At 41.0% G+C, this 19110-nt stretch overlaps 1 protein-coding gene across 2 annotated transcripts in view; it reads left to right on the forward strand.

Annotated features, from left to right (window-relative positions):
• Positions 1 to 1882: 1882 nt before the first annotated feature.
• KCNJ15 (potassium inwardly rectifying channel subfamily J member 15) overlaps positions 1883 to 19110 on the forward strand; it is a 35756-nt gene continuing 18528 nt past the window's right edge. The window contains exon 1 of one of the 2 annotated variants that reach the window (XM_074929181.1): positions 1883 to 1958. The gene's annotated coding sequence lies outside the window, so the exon portion shown is untranslated. Of the gene's footprint in view, positions 1959 to 14523; positions 14738 to 19110 lie in introns of those variants that run through there. The other variant, XM_074929189.1, reaches the window with a different exon arrangement.

A 19110-nucleotide genomic window follows, 5' to 3' on the forward strand; every position in this document is an offset into this window, starting at 1 on the left:
ACCCCCTCCCTATACCCCACCACTACTCTAGTCTGGACCCCAGATGTAGTGATTTCCAGGATGTCTGTGGCAACTTTCTTGGATCTGCCTGGGGCATACATCATAAGTGCCAAAGGAGGCAAAAGGAGATGAAAACCTATATAAACATGTAGTGCATGAAATTCTGCAGTTGCCGTGCTTTGACTTTGACCGTAGCTCACTCTTCCACTCATATTGCCCTAACCATGTCTGAAGACGGCTTTGCTGCCAAACCATTTTTGTTGTAATTTATTTTTTTATATTACTGAGATGAAAATCAGCATACATCAATGTAGACACTGATATGCTTTCATATACATATTCTGTTTAATGTAACTTGAGACACAAAACCTTGAAACTTTAACAAATTCCAAATTCTGATGGCCCTGGCAGACCGCAAACTCCCTGCCTGTCTTTTCTAAGAGAAGAGTTTCTCTGTTTCCATAGATCTAAGAAGTTGCAAAGATCGTCTGTTACCTTTGACACCTGAAAATCACAGGCATTTCTCATTTGACTTTTCAGGATTATTGTACTATGCACATTGTTGTATTTCCATAGAACTGTAAACACTGATCAGGTGTTTCCAACAAAAAGAGCACTTTTTCTCTCAGAGGCTCTAAGGTCAGCTTTGACTATTGCACTGTACTAAACAAATGTGTTTGTCTCAGTCCTGCTAACTAGATAACAAAATACATCACTGTTTGTTGTGGAGCCAGCAATCTCCAAGAAGAACAGCGTGCTGGAATGGCTTTAGTCCAGCATCTCTGCGTGGAGCTGTATTTCTCTGTGCATCTGTGTATGCAGGTCTATGTTGGGAGTGTGTGGTTTACTCCAGTGCATTAAAGTTATCCATGTTGGATATAGGGAAAAATAACATAGAAATGTAAATGACAGTGAAAAAATGCAGGCTAGAAAAGCTGCATATGTTCTATGGGAATAAAAGCAGATCTCCATTTTTTTTTTTCTCCTTACTATCATTTCTGTGGTAAATTGTAGTCCATTTAATTTACAGAACTCTTAAGAAATGCCAACGGGCTATTTCACTAATCCAGATAGATCAAAAATACAGTGATACAATGTACTTGGAATTTTAATATCAAGGATAAAAACACTAAAAATTTACAAAGAATCAACATTGTAAACAACCCATGCTTTATGTATTTAATTTATCGCTTAGTGCAGAGGTAGCATCTGTTTTCAGTGAGATGCTGCTTTTTTTTTTCCCCTAACTCAGCAGCTGGGATAAATGAAATAGTAGTCAAAGACCAAATTAACAGTTTGAGGGCCACAAGTCTGCTGGAATGAGGGGAAGGGAGGACAGTTGAGGAGGACAGTGACAGGAGGAATTGTAACCGCCAGATGTCCCGATAATAACTCCCAGGCACATGTTCTCATAATGTGGTATGTATTATGCTCCACAGTAGACCACTCTAGCTCAGGCAAGTTTCTTGCACTGCTGCTAATTCTTCTGTTATCCCTTTCCTCCCACAGTGCTGCGGAAAGGAGATGCAAGAAGGAGAGGTTCCTCTGAACCCACCACACATCACTGATGCTGGCAGCTCCTGAGAAGACATGGGCCACAGTGTTGTGATAGGAATAAACCTGCCTCTCTCCACTCTGTAACTGGAGAGCCAAGCATTTTGGCCTCAAGTCACGTTCTTAAGCTTCTCCCTGGATTCCAGCTTCCAAAATACCAAAGTATAAATTCTCTTCTTTCTTCTTTGCTCTCCAGCTCTCCAGCTCACCACCTCAACCTTCTCCAGCAGCTGAGAGAGAGAAAGCTGCAGGAGCATTCAGAAACAGGTTTGACTAGAAGAAACAACAGACCCTCAGTAACCAGCAGGGCAGAAGAGAGGTGAGATGAGCTTCACAATCCTCGGCAACTGCTAACACACTCAGAAGATACCATTGAGAAGAGGAGCCCTTGTCTGCTGAGGAAGGTGAGGAGGAGGACCAGGAATAAATGGCATAGTGTGGAAAGGTATTTTTGGGTGCATGGCTGAATGCAGAGAGTGAGGGGCTGGCATGACTGACAACAAAGAATAGTGTAATGAGTTTAAATTGCCTTTATTCTAATGAAAATTAATTGGGTTTTTAATCATCCTAATTGAAATGTTCAAGCTTTTACCACACCAGATTGTCCTGACTAGAATTAGGGCTCTATCAAAGCTTGATTAACCAAGTCTCTCTGTTTAAGTACCCCTTCTAGCCTTGCAGTTTCTGTTAGAGAGTCTGAACCTTTCTTACACTTAGGTCTCTCCATACTGTCAGAGGTATATAAAAAGAACTGAGTGGAATTGAGAATAATACCTGGAATATTCTTCAAGTCCTTCTCTCAATGGCTGTGCAGCACTGTAGAGTACTTGTTGCTGGTTTTCACCTTAGGGAGGGTTATTTGCTTTAACAGTGGCACACTGAAGTGGAGTTAAAGTGTATGATACAAGCTCCCCCCTGCTCCCAGATGCCCTGTGCTTTGCAATAATTAATACAGCACCCACAGTATGAGCCTGTCCCTGGAGAGCACAGCCTGGTCCCCGGTGAGAAGATCACCCAGCAAGGAGCTAGAACATTTTGGATGAGAAGCCCTGCACAAATGCAAGTTGATAGTGCCGATAGTATTAACTACCTTGTAGTTATGCGTTGCAGGGATCAGAGATGACTGAATGATCTCAGAGATAGTATTTGCAGTAATAGCTTTGCACAAAGAGGTCACAAAGTGGCAGTTAATTCAAAACAGAATTTAAGACTTAGTTTTGCCTTTTTCCCCCTCTTTGAAGGAAATGAGAGGTGACACAATTGGATTACACACACATTTTAGGCTTTTTCAGAAACCAGGATATTATTTACTGAAAAGATTGTAATAGTTCCAAGCTGATAAATGCAGTACGTTGTTTTTGGCATGCCTATCAATTCTTAAAACAAATACTATTTACCAGAAATTTTGTAGAAGCTCCTTTGGACTCTTGACAGTCTATTCGGTAAATATGGGCTTTGTAGCACTATAGGAAAATGTACATTTTTACGGAAGCTTTTCAACGTTTGGCAACACCATCCAGCCCAACCTTCTTTATTCTATAACAAAGCTCCTGAGATTAATTTTTTTTAGGACTCAATTGCCAAAGTCCACAATACTTGGCCTACTCTTAACATGACAGTAAGAGAGTGAGGGAGATAGAGATGTACTTTGATTGGCAAATATGTCAGAAGCAGAGACATAAAAATGAGAGTCTGAAGTGAAGTGGTTTCAGAAATCCAGGAGAAGCAAACACCAGGGCATCTGAGATCACAGAGGTGAAGGTGGTCTGGTCTGACAAGGAAAGTCTGAAAAGCTCATTCCTAGAAAGTACCTCTGCTCCTGTGTGCCCACATGCACACAAAACACATACGCCATCTAGTACAAGTCTGTGTATGCAAATACAGGTTTTGCTTACACACAGGTATCTGTCTCAATGCATATTGAGTGGTAGGCTACAATTATTTTAATTTAATTTGCTTTCATTTCAGAAACTGCTGGCAACAGGCACAGTAGCTCTTTCAAGGTGGACCACTTCTCTCAGCTCTCTTGTTCTAGCAGCCAGCTAGTTTCATCTTTGCTAGAGCTCCGTGAAAAGTTTTACTCGCTGTGAAACTACAAATAAGGAAGGATTCACCTGCTTTGGAGTATGTGTCCAAAACCAGAACTGGCAGGACATCTTGTAATGTGTTGCGTCCAAATACTGTCTTGCCAATGCTGGAATTAAATTGCCTCACTCCATTTTGATAGTTCCAGATTCCTGGAGGTTCAACTTATTGGAAATCCAGAGCCCTTTCCATGGCCTAGGCCTGATGGCCAAGCTCCAGAAAAATCAGTGTGGCTCACTGCATTCTTCTGGACAGAGTGGGTGCCTTTTTGGCCAGCCTATTTTGTGCAGAAGGAAGGAGAGCCACGTCAGGGCCTGCTGTGTGGCCAGGACCAGATGTTGCCCTCTTGCTGTTCAAAGCAAGACAGTTTCCATCATCCAGGTGGGAACTCAGGGCTGTCCCCTGAGACAGACTCACCTGTATAGCTCTGTGAGCTGCTTGCTTGGAGTTTGTGTCCCCACCGCACCTGGCTCTGTAGCATCTTATCCATGTTATTCAGTGGAAACATTATGGCTTCAGTCAAGGTGGAGTGCTTTCCTGCTTCTGTTCACCTGTGGAAAGCACCTCAAACCTTTTGTGTCCAAGTACAGGGTTGTGTTAAATGAGAGCTCTTAGAGGCAGTCTTCTGAGGTGGTTTTTGGTGACTTTTCAGGCCACTGACTTGCAAGGAAGAAAAAATCTCACTACAGATCAGCTGTGATATATTCAAGGAAGTGATAAAAAACAAAGTGAAGGAAGTTATTGGAAAGTACACATAGTTAAAAACAGTCTAGATGAGCAATAAAACAAGGCAATATGGGGGAAATGTAAACAAGCCAAGCCTGAAGGAAACAAAAGAAGTAAAAGTATCTTGCAGAAAATTGAGCAAATCATTCTGAGGCTGGACAAGCAGGGGAAGATCAGAGGGAAGATCAAGAAAACAAGGAACAGGAGCAGTGTGCTATAGCTTAATTTCTGTGGAAAAGCAGTTGGGCCAATAATACCAACAATTAGGGTGAAAAAAGAGTGGTGAACCACATACCACAAAGGTGAAGTAAATATAGAGGAAAAAAGCTGCCTTAGCCAGCTTTAGAAGCTTGCAGTCCATCCTGCAATGCAAACACAGTAAACACGCTTGAATGGAAACAGTTCCTTCATCAGAAAACTCTGCTCTAAGAAAGAGTTAAAAGCAGATGTCCTCCAAGAAGAGATGAATAGCATAGCTGGCCTCTTAGGGTCTGGAGGAACAAATTCTGCCAAAGCAGAAAAAATAATCTGCAAAGGTATATTGGAGCAAGTGGAGGTTCAAGGTAGCTGAATAAATAGCTGAGTGAACCCTGAGGAAAGGAGTTCCTTTCATTCCAAGCAATCCAGAGGTATAAGTTCATTGTCCTGATGAAATCAATTGTCAACAGGCTGCAGTTAGCTGCCGAGTAGGGGGAAGAGACAGTGTGACTTCAAACCAGGGTATGTTGCAGTGGTCAAGATATCAGTACTCCAGCAGTACATGGAAAAGTATAGAGAGTGGAGGCACTCCACTGTGACTCCGCTGTCACTGCTTCTGCTGGATTTATCATAGCATTCAGCTCAGATATGCTGTGGAAAGTGGAAGAAACACACGGAGATCCACATAAATGCACTGATAAAAGCTATGATTGAATAGCTACATAACAGTGCTGTAAGGATTTATGGGGATTAAGAAATTGTTTCATATAAAAGTTTAGTGAATGACAAACCAGTATGAATTCACTCCTTTTACTTTTAATCAGGTACTACAAATGCTAGGTGTATTAAAGAACAAAGCCACTGATGGTCTGATGTCAAGCTACAATCACATATCTGACATATCCTTAGACAGCATACAAAACTGGAGGAATTATTTAACAGTTGTCATGTCTATGAATTAGTTGCAACTAGGAAAAGGAAATTATAAAACAAGCAGATTATTTTGTGTACCTTGTAAATTTAATCTTTGCTGGGCATTCTCTTGTGTTTGAGATTAAAAGTATTGCATTAAAGTGTTATATATAATGTCAAATACAAATGTATCAAGACTGCATGAACAGTATGTTTTTGTGGACTGAACAGTGTAGTCAACTAAAGTAGATAACCAGTCAAAGGCTGAAGTTGGAACAATAACAGACGTAAAGTGTAATCATTTGGAGACAAATGAGGAAACTGGAAGGAGGGTAGGAGGTGAAATCTAGGCATGGGAGCGACTGAACCTGAAAAGATTATGATGGTGGGAATACTGCTGAAATCAAACAGATAACAGAATGCCAGAGATAGTCATGCAAATGCAGCCAAGGTCAATTCAACAAGAAATAGATTGAATGGGTTTGGGTGCCCTACGCAGGGATGTGAGCCAGACTGGACTCAGTGGAGGAACACGTCCCCAGGAACAAGTCCCTAAGCAGCAATGCTGCTCTGTTCTCAGTGTCTGCTGAAAGCCTGGTAGATGCAGAGAGAGAATGCGTTTCAACAGATCGTTCATATTTGCCTGCAAATGTTTTCGTGAATAAGGTTTCAGTGTAACTTGTCTTTGGACTCCTGTATACCTGTTGTGATTTTTTACTGAAGCCATCTTATATGTTTCTAGAAAGCCTGTCTCAGATATTCATGCAGCTTGTTCTTTAAAATCTGTGACTGAAATCCCTGTAGGACCAAACCATGAGAGACGAACTTAGAGCTGAATATTAATCAACTGTTCAGCAGTATTAAAGATCATATTGTAATCAAATTTTCTTTGCCTGCAACTTGGCACCAAATGAAGCTGTAATCTGGAGGCTGTGCATCCTCACAGACTAGATCTACTGAAACAAATACATTTGCACTCCCAGAGACCTTTGGACAGCTCTAGTCTTTATTACCGCCTGTAAGAAGACTGGCTTTTCCTGTCTGTACAGTATCGTTCAGACATATTTTACCTAAATGATAAAATCAGGAGAATGTGGGGGGGTATATAAGGCCACCTGGATGCTACGTCTTAATAGTAGGTATGGGGTTTTGTTTTAGGATTGTTTTTGGCTTTGAGTGCTGCTCATCATCTCTACTTTAATGCATAGTCTGTGGTCTTTAAAGCCCTGAGAGAGCTTTTTCAGGTACGGTTACCTGTAGTTCAGCATCTATATCCATGTTTTAAGGCTTCTTCAAGTGTCCTGCTTTTGGAAAATGCAGAGCATCTAATGCCCTTGGTACTGACCCACCCACCCTTTTAGGAAACTAGCTAACTTATGTCAGTGGGTGGGAATGCTCACCCTTTTACTTCTTAATGAACTGCTTGAGAAAAGTAAGTATCCCATTTAAGAGACACTCAAAGGGAAAAAACAGACCCAGTCTCCTGTCACGTGGCTTATCGTGTGGCTGTGTCTTGAAGGCTATATTTAACAACATTTGTCAGTAGTTGTCTCTGTAACCCAAGATAGGAATATGGTAGTGTTGGCAATTGTCATTAAAGGAGAATCTTGCTCAGTTCGGTATCTCCCAGTTAGATCTCTCTTCTCTTTACTTGCTGCCATTTGCAAGCCTAAACAGTCCTTGCAAACATTAAAATCAGGAGAGCTCTGATTTGCTTTTCATGCTTTTAATTTTCTGCTTTACATGATGGATGGTAGGATTTATTATAGCTCAGAGGAACAAAGCAGTTGCTATATAATCTGCCCCAGGCAAGCCGTCCTGGCAACGGGCGTAATAGCCATGGTCCCTGAAAAGATTTTGCTCCGACTTTCTGAAAGAATTCACCTTTGGGGCAGGGAGCAAGCATGGAAAAATGCAGCCCCAAAGGTCAGCGTTTTGCAATGCTTATGGCATATGAAATAGAAGGTTGCGATGGAAACTGTGGTGCAATCACAGTGACAATGGGTGCGGCGAACACCCCGGTGCCATCTTCTTGTCACGAAACAATAATTTTCTTGCCTGTAATATCATGGATTATATTTTACTTCCTCTCAAAGTTGAGTTCCATAGGTAAATGACGACAACTCTGCTTTCTACAAAGTTTGATCTAAACGTTGAGTCTTTTTCACATTGTCTGGACAAATGTTTGCACTCTGGTTTTGGAAGACCACTTTCCTAATCTTTTTGTAGTAGGGATGCCTGGATCTGTCTTGGTGATAGTGAGCCTGGGGATAGTCTTTGTACATACACCCTGTACTGCAAACTCTGTACCGTCCCCTTTATTACCCTCTCTTTGTGCACTTTCAGTAGTGTCATATGCTCTGTCAACCTCAATAGCTGCATTTAGCCTCACTTCACAATCCTCTTTGATAAAGTTTGGCAAAAGTATACACTTCAGTTCCTTTTGTTCAAGCCAGAAGTTATTTTCCAGGAAGACACATTTAAAATGCACAAAGGTACTCATTTAACTTGTGCTGGCTTTTTAGTACTGCTTCCTGAGAGGTCAACTAGTCTGGGCATCTGAAACTGGTAGTAGTAATGCAACGTTATTTTCCCAAATAGTCACAGGCTTGTACAGCTCAAAGAAAATGAGTAAAGAAAGTCCAGAATGGGTATTTTCACACAGCTTTTGTTGCGGCTCATGAAAATAATTTTCCAATGCATTATTTTTCAAATTACTCCAACGCAGAGTTCCGGTAAAATAACACTGAGTTTTAAAAGTAAGGAAAAAAACTAACCTACCTGGAGACTGCAAAGAAATGTTTGAGAAGTAGAGATTGTGGCCCCATGGTGGAGAATTCAGAGTGGACTCTCCAAATTCAATGACCCCAATAAACAAAGCTGACAGGGATAGATTTCCCTTCCCCTTGCTGTCCTCTGAAGTGTGCTATTGAAGATATGTGACAGGATATAGCTAGGAGGTATTGAATATGCAAGTTTCTCTTTGACTGAGGAATGTTCTTTGTGCCACAGAAAACACATCAATAGAAGGAGGGATCAAATGGCTTAGACGTGGGGCTTTCCAGCATTTCCCAGAAGGATTTCTGGTCGTCAGGGCAGCTCTAACTAGGGAAATTCACACTTGAGGAGAAGCCACAAGAACACCAGGGGGACTGACCATCATGGGTCAAGCGGAGGAAAATGCTAGATCAGAAAAAGCTGCCTTCTTTTTTTGTGGTCAGTGGTTCTCACAACTGACTGCTTTCAGCCCAGCATCCTCCCAGCAGCTCTTCTGGGAGACAGCTCTTCTCACCCCATCCAGCTTCTCCCAGCATCCCCTGGAGCAGCTCTTCTGGACCATAACCCAGGGCCATTTCTTAGGCCAGATATCCTGCTGTAGCTGAGACCAGTTTTCAGGATTGGGTCCTGCAGAGCATAGTTTTCCATGACTGTGGATTCGATCCTGTTGCAACAAAACCAATGTTATGTTAGACCTACGACCTGAATGACCTGGAGAGCTGTCTACTCTTACTCCCATAAGAATGAGCATAAACAGGAAGCATCGTTGCCTGCTGGGGTGCTACTAGCAGTGTGAGCAGACCATCTCCATGGAGACATTTATACATCCTGATGGCTCATGATGTGGCAAACTGAGCATGCACCCACCACACAGTTTCAGAAAGCAAAGCCATGTAGCCCAGTTCCAGGAATCTGAGGTGAAAATTTTGGCTGGTTTGGACATTTTGACCAGAATGACAGGGGAGGGGAAATTGAAATCCCTCTTGGATCTGAAGCCCATTGTCATTTTCATTCTGGTGTGGAAAGTCAGCTTGGATTTGACTTCCTGCTTATGAATCTGCCTCAGTTCTGGGCTAGAACCAAAACCGGAGGATGCTTGTCTCTGCATCCAGGAAGAAGGCAGCCAAACACACCTGGGAATGAGTGGCTTTTCTCAAGGGGCTGCTTTTTCTCCAGAGCTTTCTGCTATCTGGTAGTCCTTTTGACATCTTGGGCGGTAACATATCAGTACCTCTGTCATCCAGAAACAACACTTCTGGCAGAAGCTTAAATTTGGAAGCTGAGGTTTGTCATTAAAATCCTTCCCTCCCTAGCAGAACAGCAGCCTTGCTGAGGTTCTGAAACCCCGAGCCATTTGGATGAAGAACAACCACCTTCTCTAATGTGAACTGATAAGACACATCTCAGCAACTGCAGTCTTCTCGAATCCAGATTACCTGGGGTGAAGCTGAAGCTTTTGAAAGCATTAACTGCTGCGGTAACAGGGTTTCCACAAAGGTCACTTCTTGCTTCATTAAGAACAGAGCTGGGCCCTCCTCAGCCAGATCCTTCCGTGTGAAGCTCATCAAGTGGAATAAAATCCAGTTCCAATTATATGCTTTTCATGTGCACAAATCTCCCTTAGGAACTAAAGTGTCAGCCACAACCTCTCATAATGCAAGGAACATATGGCAGAGGGCTTGTATGCAAACCACCGCTTTAAACCATAGCAGGCTAGGTAATATGCTGTGAATTCCTTGGTCGGCCGCTGTTGCAATGTCAACAAAGAGGCGAGAAAAGAAAGAAGATGGAAAACTGTGTATCAATCATCCTAAGAGCACGCATATGCAGTGAGAACATGGTTTCTGATTTCTTTAGGGGGTGAAGATTCATGTGTCCATTAGCATTCACATGCTTGGAGAATTGCATTTCCTAGAGCACCTTCAGGTCCAACGTTTTACCTAATTTCATGGGAATATGTGTAATGAATTTTAGCCCTTTCAATTCTTCTTTTATTAAGAATTTCATCAATAAGAAGCAGGTGAATGGTTTGATTTACTGTTTAGATAAATAGTTCACAGGGGAAAAATACAAAAAATAGGAGACTTTTAAAACAATTAAAGAAAACACACAGTAAAGAAAGTGCAAAGTCACAGGAGAGTTTCTCTGTGTTTAACAAGAACCAGTTTTGGATTAAATACTTCACATGTCTCAAATTCAAGTGTTCTGGTTTGGAAAGAATATATTTCTACTTCCATACCAGAAGGTCAGTGAAAATTTAGCTGCAAGGGGTCTTCCGGCAAGCTTATGAATAGGAAAATAAATTTCAGGTTAGTTTCTTACTTTTAGAATCAAATTCTTTCATGTGCACAGCAACTTGGGGTTTTTTACCATTTTTAAGAAATGTAGTTTTAATCCTGGAGGTGTCTCATACTGAATGACAAGGTATATTTCAAATAATGCTTGATAAAATGGTATTTGGGCTTAGTTCTGCATTGTGTGTTATATTTTGTTAATGATAATATGAACTGGATCGTTTCTGTTGCATTAGTTCTATAGTACTTGCTTTCAAATCAAGACACATTTTGAAGTAATGAGTACACGGACAACTTAAGCAGCATTCCTACCAGCTTTTCACTAACACTTCTACTGACTGAAGTCTTTGTTATTATTGATGCAATTTTTCAAAAGCCTACAATAAAAGGAGAAAAAATAGCTTGTATAGATTAAGCTGGAAAGCCAGCTGGTACATGCAGAAAACTAAGTTCTAGCAGTATAGTACCGAAACGTAAAAGCAGTGTTTGGGCTGCAGGACTGAAATGGCTGCAGAATGCCAGAGTGCCATGAATCATGGCAGAACAGTTCTGGCCTCCAGCCAACAGAACTGAACGCTTTACCACCTTGTTTTGACTTGGAGAATGCACTGCAAATAAATGCACTCTTACAAGAGATACATTTTTATGCTTTTCTTTCCATCTTGTATTTTTCATGACATGTTTCTAAGGTTTGGCTGTACTGTTCTCCCAGTGTTACAGAGGGAGTCTGAGTCCTGAGACACCATGTATGCAACAGTGTTTAGGCACTGGTGTGATTTCTTTGAGAGCTGTGCTCCTCAGCACTTCCAAGGATCTGGGCAAGGGTAGACAAGGCTCAGCTGTACAGAGATATTTAGGTGCATAAAAGTACAAATAGGTTTTTAGCAGTTCTCAGGTGACATGTCTGCTCAGGATGTCTGGAACTTATTTTGTACAAGGTCAATTTCTAGTCTTGTGTCTGGTTTTATATAACAATTCCAATTTCTTTATGTCCTGTATCTGATTTTTAACTCATTAATTTGAGGTTCACAGGAACAGAGAAAAAGAGACAAGGCTTGAAGTGTCACTGTGACTTTTCCCCTTTCTCACTGTGCACATCCTCATGAGCTGAGCGTCACTATCCACATGAGAAGCCCAAAGCACTTTTTCAGTAAAAGAAAAACTGACTTCTGGATCAAGGATAAGTTGGAGGTGCAGATCTGATGTGTAGGACTAACTTTTCTGCCAGGTATTCTAGTTTTATTGTCTCTTTTCCTAACTTAAGTCTATCCAGAGCCAACATAAGAACAGAAAATACCCTGAGCAAGCCTCTTAACATCAAGGGATTTCCTGCTCAGCTTTATTGATTGAAAAAGTTTGGATAAGTATTTCAACTTATCTAGCCCAAACTTTTGAACTTTTACCTGTTGTTGCTGTAAGGAGACAGATTTTCAGTAGAGGTAAATCTGAAGAAACAACATATGAACTTATGTGTTTTGGATTGCATGAACTAACAAATTAGTTTCTCCTTTTAGCCCACCTCAGCAGCAGTGTAGTAACAGTCCAGGAGTGTGTGGTCACTCAACAGGAAACTATGCTTGTTTAAGATAGTTTGCTTGTAATAAAGGAGGAATAGGAGCTGAGCAGAGACAATTATTGGCAGGCAGCTGACTTGTGGCAACCCATGTCCTGCTCTTCCTCTGCTGGCCACATGCTTCTATCACTCCTCTTGCAGGAGCTCCCAAACTCAGGTGACCTCTAGATGAGGTGCCTCAGATCGCTAGACTGGAAGAGAAGTAACCCTGCAGAAACTAACAGATATACAGACTTTCTGTCTGATTTAGCAAGCTGACAGGATTCACTGAGTGTCGGACAAGCACCATAGATGGTGCAAATGTAAGGAAGGGACAGCACAGGTAAAGCAGAGAGAAAATGGGGAATGAGAAATTGGAAGACCACTTTGCATGGCCATGAGCAGCATAGTCAGTCAGCTTCTGGAGCTTCTTCATAGCTTCCTGGGAGAGAGGTTTTGTAGTCACTATTTCCTCCTAAGAGCCCTGATCACCTGCGGGCTCTCTGCTAAACAAAGAATGAAAAACTGTGTTCAAAGAAGGGTATTTACATTTTGAAGTCAAGCGTGCAAAGCTGGGAAATGCCCATGCAAGTTATAGACTACCCTCTGCTCTGCTGCTCTGTCTTCTAGAATGGGATAGGGATCCACAGGGTATTAGTAAAACAGCACAAGAATTAAAGACTAAACTGTAGTGTGTTTGCACAATGTGTGAAATGCATCATTCAGAGCATACCCTCGTGTTATGCTCTTCTAATAACCACTCACACTAAAGCTGAATTCACGGGCACCGTTGCTACAGATGATGATTTGGGGGATGTGTGGGACTAGCACATTAGAATATTCGTATTCAGTTATGATCTGGGCAGTTTCGCAAACTTTGCCAGAGGAAAAAAGAGGAAAGGTGTAATTGGGGATTTTTAATAATGTATCATTCAGTTATAGCTAAACTTGATTTAAGTGGATAGTGAAAAAGAATTTCTAGTACAGGTGCTACATCCCATGACATTGCAGAGGGCTCTGCAAACAAAAGAGCTTATCTGAAAGCAGAAAAAGACATTCACAAGCATTTTTTTTATACGTATAAAATGAAAATCGATAGGAAGTGTTGCGATTTCCCTCATAGTAAATATAGAGAAAGAGATAGCAGTGCAACAGGTTCATGGATTTGGGGAACAATCCAAGCTGTGTGAAATTCTTTAGTCTCTGGCAAAGTGAAAAAAATCACATCTAACTGTTGTCCTTTTAAATGTAAAACAGCTGCTGCCTACTGGCACTGCCTGAATGCCTACATACTTGACCACTTGACGGCGGAATTCCAGCCTCCACTTTCCTGTGGTTGCCTATCACGACATTATTACCGTCTGTTAACAGCACTTAAATGTCTGTTTACCAACGCTGCTGAGGAAAGGAGAGATTTTTCTGTTGCTAATATGTTCTCTGTGAATTTGAGGTGGGCAGAATTTTGTTAGTAAACCACTCACCCCGTGTGCTGATCTCCTCTTTCCTCCAAGAAAAACGGAATGAAGTTCACCTGACATCGGTTGGACCATGGGATGTCCCTGCGGGTGGTGCTGAGCTACAGGTGTATTAGACTAGCTTGCGGAGATATGTAATTCCTGGAAGCATTATCCCTGGGAATATGGGCACAGAAGAATGATATCCAAGGGCTATTACATAAGCCTTTCTAGAGCTGCAGTGATTTCCCTTTCACTGCTGCTGTTTGCATTCGGTTCTGGGAATCCCATCAAATACCAGAGGGGTACTAATGGCAGTGTACTGGCTTTACAGAAGGCAAACATCCACACCTCTTCCTCGCTGTGTTCAAGGTACCTGACTTTTGCCAGTTCTAAATAACGCTATCTGTGCTTTCTGCATCTAGGAAACAAGAGCAGAAAGGCACTGAAGCAAACCCAGAGTAAGTCATCAGATTGGCTAAACAGATTGGAAACTTTGGTGGTCAGGGATTTCAGCTGTGTCCGTGGCTGCTGCAGCTCAGTGTGTTACAACCATAGTATGAATTTATTTCAGATGAGTTTCAGCCTCCCTTTTGCCAACAGGAAAGGGGTAAATCAATAATGTTGATTTTTTTATTCTTCTTACTCTTTTCTTAACATTATACAACCACTGGTAATCTTGTTTATTTAGGCAATAAGGCCTTTAAGGGACTTTGATCAGCCTGGCTAAAGTTTCTTCAAAGATTAACTGACTTTCTTTAAAAGTACATCAGTTTCCTCTTAAGCAGGTATTTGCTTACCACATAACTGGGTGTTGAGTGCTATGTAGTTATAAAGTTTGCCGGGCTCAGCTGTAGATTTCCTTAAGACATACTGCTGACATCACTGAGTCTCCTCTCGGACTATTTTTTTTTTCTCTCTTTCTTTCTCTTTCCCCCTCCCTCCCTCTCCTCCCTCCCTCTCTTCAGTTTCTTTATTCAGGTAATTCCAACTCAGACTTATTCCAACTTGTTTTTGACTGACAGTGAGGGAAGGGAGACTCTCTGAGGGTTGTATTTTGTGGGTTTTTTTAAACCATTCACACATGCTTTATTGAAAAGACATCCAACCTCTTATAAAAAAGATTGCTTGACTTGACATGACGATAACATCTAGTAAGGAATCTGAACATTGCTCTTTTACAGGTAAGAGGTATTTGTCAAAAATGCATACATGCTTAACAGTGCTTTGGAAACTGCGGAATGAAAGCTAATGCGTAGGTTCTTTTCCTATTTTTCTCTTATTTTAGTAATCTAAGGATTTAGAAACTGTCTGTAAAAGAAAAATGTTTGTAAGATTATGCCTTCATGTGAACTTTGAGATACAGGCAGTTTAGCAATGATAAAGCAAAAGCTGTCATGGTTTGGTCTTTCCACCGATGCAAGCTCCTGAATGTGAGATTTGTAATGCATGTTCGCTGATATTTTTGTATGTTGGGGAGGGGGTCAGATACTGAATGTGTCTTTGTAAATGCTTGCCAGACTCTTTTTCTTGTAGAAATACATAGTGCTTTTTAGGGTCTTAGAAGCATATCTTTCAGTCAGTTTTTGTTCTTTTTTTTTCAATGCAGAAATCAGTTTTCATTGACATAGTGGGAAAGCTTGCCTAGAACTTTATCCAGTCCCTGTTACCTATCTGTATAAGAAAAGATTATGTAAGTTTTCTGTGGTAGGTATAAAGAATGTAAACATGTCTGAGTTGGAGAACGTCATGCATTTTCTTCCAACTTTTGCATGTATCTTCATATTATACTTGTTTACAACAGGTTTGGCTTATCCTCAGTAATCACAGTCTGAGCCTGTGGTGCAAATTCCCCTTTACTTCATTGTAGCTCGTTTTTGTCTCCCTTTTTATTTTCACATAGAGACCATGCTGTAAAGAGATTTACAGATAAGTTCTCTTTTTCTCCATGACGTGCTGGTCATAAAAAGGAACAAAGCTGGCTTTCCTTTGTGAACCAGGGGTATCTACATTACTTTTTAACTAACCTTGTTTCCTTGCTTGCCTTTGGCTGTATTGTATTTCTAGGGTCTTTCTGACCACAGTGCCTGCATACCTATCTACCAAGCCTATTATCTGTGTTCTCCTGTGATATTATTATCTGTGCTTTCTTCTTTTAAAATTGAGAGTGAAAGGGGGTAATTTGTTATTACAGAAATGTCTTCTTCATTTCCTTGGTTGTGAAATGTCACTGTGCTCTCTGCACTCTCTAATACTTAGCTTCTAGGAGGGAGGAAACAAGTCTGGAATGTAACATAGTGCTGGTTGTACAGTACAAACTGGCATCGCTTTTGTAAAGCAGAGTATAGACGAGACCAAAAACTTCCCCAAGAATTTCATCCCAGTAAATGAGGCATGGCCTAGAGACAAAAACAGCAGCAGATGACTTGGGCTTCAGTCTTCCAACATACATACAATACTTCAGTCCTGTTACTTTTTATAGAATTTCAAATGAAAACAAATAGTTCTTTTTTATCCTGGCTCCTGCAATGAAACAAACAAGCCATCAACCCACAGCCCTGATTGGAGACGAAATTTTTGTTTGTCCAGATTTCACTAAAGCAGTCTGGAATATTATTCCCTCCTCCTGTACTGTTTCTCTCTATACACACAGTTCACATGGACAGGCTGTGTTCTTTGGGAACAGGTAGAGGCCAAAGCTGTGAAGTACCATGTGGTACTCTTGAGAGGGGCCAAGAAAAACAGTAACTTAACTGTTATGCATGTTGAACCTCAGAACATTTTGAAATAAATTTTGATTCACTTCCAGGAAAAACAAAGAAGATTACGGATTACTTTTTTTTTTAATGGAGGGAAAGGTCTTTACTTTATTGGCTATACTGCGCAAATGAAAATTAGAAAAAAATATTGGCTGGAGTGTAAGTTAAAAATCAACCTTTTCAGTCCAAATGAATTCACTAAATGTTAAACACTTGAAAGATATCTTCTTCCTGAGCTGTCCTTAACTGAGATGAGAAAACATTCATGACTTACTTGAATGAGTTACTACAGGCTTGAGGATCATTTTAGCACTCAATGTGTTTGTATCATTAATATGGTAAATAGCCTGGTGTTAAGCATGTGCACGCTCTTGGAGTAAACACCGTACAGCTGGAAAAAGAAGCTCCCTTGTATTGGCTTGCATGAATTAGAAACGCCTGCTCATTCTATACCTATCTAGCTGAATAGTGTGAAACACCCATGGAGAACAGCCAAAACCAGTGGATATATTACTAATTGGGCTAGAGGAAGAAATAAAAACGGCAAGTAAGAACCATAGTATCTTTCCCTCCTCCTAAGTGTATGAAGTTGTCTTTGTATGACTAGCAGATTCTGAGGTTCACGGTAAGTTAGAGGTCATGGTCAGACAGAGAGGGAGCAAGCAATGACATGAATGCTGTAAATATTAGCATCCTTTACCGGACAAAATAAATGCTTGGACAGAAAGAGGGTAGGCATATGTTTTGGGATAACACATTTGCAGTCATTTTTACCTGCTGGGTAGAAAGGTGTTTGGCAAATTTGGTCTTCCAGCAGAGCCCTTTGGAAACCTTGGGCTGCCTTTGGTGAAAAGTTGAAACGGAACTGCAGGGACATAGTTTGGACTCAGCATGTATCTCAGGGAAGTACCATGGTGCTGTGCAGATTCCCTATGTCTGCAGGGCACCCTTGGGGATACTGGGAAGCCTTGAAATCTTTTAGTCACTAAGTCTTGAGAATCCCCTTGGCCTCCTTGATGAGGAGATCTGACTCATTTTGCTGGTGTCAGTGGTGAGCTTTTGGTCATTTTGTTCTAGGCATTTCATTACTTGCAAAGCCCCTTCCCTCCCTGCACTGTGTCTGCCAAGGTATGAGAGCCAGCTGCCTTTCTGTTGCCTCCCAGGAAGGCTTCTTGATTAAGAAATGTCTTTCTTCCACATGGTTCAAAGTAGCCCCTGCAATTTGACCTTCAGGGCATACTACATTTTAGCTGGCTTTTAAGGTGGAGGGGAGGTCTAAAGCTTGGGAACTGCAGCTTGGTGCCTTTTAAAATGACACTTGAATCCTTCCTGGTTTGTTTTTCTCATGGAGGTTGTCAGCTAGATTTGTCCATGCTTAGAGAGCCTAGGTAAGCTACCTTCTCTTTGTAAATCAAAAGTGATAAAGTAAAATAAGTCTTGACTGGAACAATAGTATGGTCTGATTAGATTAATTTAATCTCCATTGCTTTAACTGAGGTGATTCACTCTTGGTTAGATCATAGCTTGCAGGATACCTCCCTGGTTTTACATTATGAACTTTTACTTATCTACAATTAACACTTTTTCATTGAGGCTACATGATAAAAATGTTTATCTGTTGAATAAATGACTGTAATCTGCAATGAAGCAGTATATGTAACAGTACACCTACTTAGATGACTTAAAATGTGTATCATTAGCATGAGGTCATGAAGACAAAAGGGACAAATATATATGATCAAAATTTTCCCTTTTTCTCACTCTAATTACACAGCCTGACAAAAACATATATGTTCACAACATTCTGATCAGTATTCTTCCTGCTTAAATGATTTTTATTTCAGTCAACATATTCCAAGAAAAAATGTCAACCAAGAAAATGTTTCTGATTTTTTTTCTGACCTTGTCTGTAAAGGTCCCCCTAAAGTGTCCCCTTGTTTTCTGTTCATTGTGATCCCATTCAAAGCTGCCTACCCTTACTCCTGGAAACTCCCATGCCAGCTGTCTTCTTCTGAACCCCCTCCAGCCTCTCACCCAAGCAAACAGGCTTCAGGTTACTGCTGCCTTATCCTGAAATAACGTTTCCTGAAAGTTTCCTTCCTCATACGCTTCAACACCAAACCTATCAACAGTCCCTTCTCTCGACACTAAACAGTCAAACCACAGCTCTGGGTACTGCAGCGATGGATAAAAGGACCGAGGAAAGACAAGTAAATATGTGCTTTCTAACTTTCACAGCATTTGAGCAAGGCTGGGCTTCATTCACACAACAAAGGTGTATCAGCATATGGGAGGAGGTGTTTGAATGATACAGAGCACTTGCAATTCTGATTCCTTTTCTTAGGCAAACGCCAAAACATTCTTGCAACAATGCAAAAGCTTAGGATGAAAAAAATAAAAACTTTAAAGGCAATATTTTATTTTACTTCTATATTGAGTTTCATTAAGTGGCACACTTGGTGGCCTCTGTGGTACATGGTAGTTGGTCTCTTGACTGCTCCCAGCTTACTGTTTTTAGATTCACAACTTCTCTTTCTGTAAAATTAAGTAGAAAGTCAGATGTTATAAGGGACTCCATTTATAAGTTACAACATAGGGAACGTCAGCTCGTGGGTGCTGGCCTTCAATATGTCTCTTACCTGTGAAATGTGCTATGTAAAAAGTGCTGAAAGCTCTTGTCAAGGCACAAAAAAGAGTCAAGGTTGAAATGGCCTGCAATGTAAAATGCTTCCACAAGACCAGAGGAGAATGAACATAACTCAGGCAGGTGTGGGAAAGCTAACAATGCAATTTTTATC

The sequence above is a fragment of the Athene noctua genome, chromosome 1 (genome assembly GCF_965140245.1).
Source record: "Athene noctua chromosome 1, bAthNoc1.hap1.1, whole genome shotgun sequence".
In the NCBI taxonomy this organism is placed as follows: Eukaryota; Metazoa; Chordata; class Aves; order Strigiformes; family Strigidae; genus Athene; species Athene noctua.